General features: G+C 30.2%; 1 pseudogene; it reads left to right on the top strand.

Moving 5' to 3' along the window:
• The first annotated feature begins 475 nt into the window (after positions 1-475).
• On the top strand, positions 476-575 carry LOC122117550 (annotated as a pseudogene).
• The last annotated feature ends 403 nt before the right edge of the window (positions 576-978 follow it).

The raw sequence follows: 978 nt of genomic DNA on the forward strand, positions 1-978 counted from the left end.
ACAAAGTATGATTTCAGGGTAAGATATTCTGGTTGGTCTGTTCCTACATGGAAGAAGGGTAAAGGGTCAGGTAGACATTTGTGCCAGTAAGACCTCATTTGGGAAATTTTAAGCTGGAGAAGTTTAGAAGTAGCTCTTAAGCAAGGTTTACTTTGGATCCATTAGCTCCACAAAGCTAACTCAGTTGGACAAATAAGTACTTGAAAAAGCCATCACTTTTGGACCTAGCTATAAATGCTTCAAAGTATGATCAAATCTAAAATGAAAAAAGATTTAAAATAGTCAGTGACAAAAAATTGCAAATGTGAGCAATCGACGAAACAATATAATTTTTCCACTATATACACAATTTTAGGAAAAATCGATCAATAGTATTGTTAGGAACAATAAGGTTTCCTTGTTACAAATAGGCACGTAAAGATATAAGCCTATATGAAGATTGCATCATTAACTACTTAAATTTAGAGGATACTACATGCTTCAGCAGCACGTCTACACAAATTAAAACAATACAGAGATTAACATGGCACTTGCACAAGGATGAAATGAAAATTTGTATAGTATTCCATATTTTTCATTCTTCAGATGCAAGAAATGAAAAGCAGTTGTTAAAAAGTTGATTACATAATTACAAGAGTAACAATACATGTAAGTCCTAGAATTAAAGGTTAGTTTCATATCAGTGTATTAAATCTTCACCTCAGAAATGCCTTTACATAGCATAACCTTTACAAAACTTTTGAAATTAGTTAAATTCTCATTTTATCCCAAAGAAATATACTAGTATAAGGACCTAGAAAAAAAAAGGAATCTTTAACTTTATATATGGAATGCAATCTTACAGTACACATTTATTAATGTACCTATGTATTACAAAACAATGTAGAATTCAAATTATATCTAGGAGAGAATGAAATAGATTATGGATATTATGCAAACACAGAATATAGAATATTTAAAAATATCCTTTTTTCAGAC

This window comes from Dipodomys spectabilis, unplaced genomic scaffold, assembly GCF_019054845.1.
Source record: "Dipodomys spectabilis isolate Male_0828 unplaced genomic scaffold, ASM1905484v1 ptg000143l, whole genome shotgun sequence".
NCBI classification, from domain to species: Eukaryota; Metazoa; Chordata; class Mammalia; order Rodentia; family Heteromyidae; genus Dipodomys; species Dipodomys spectabilis.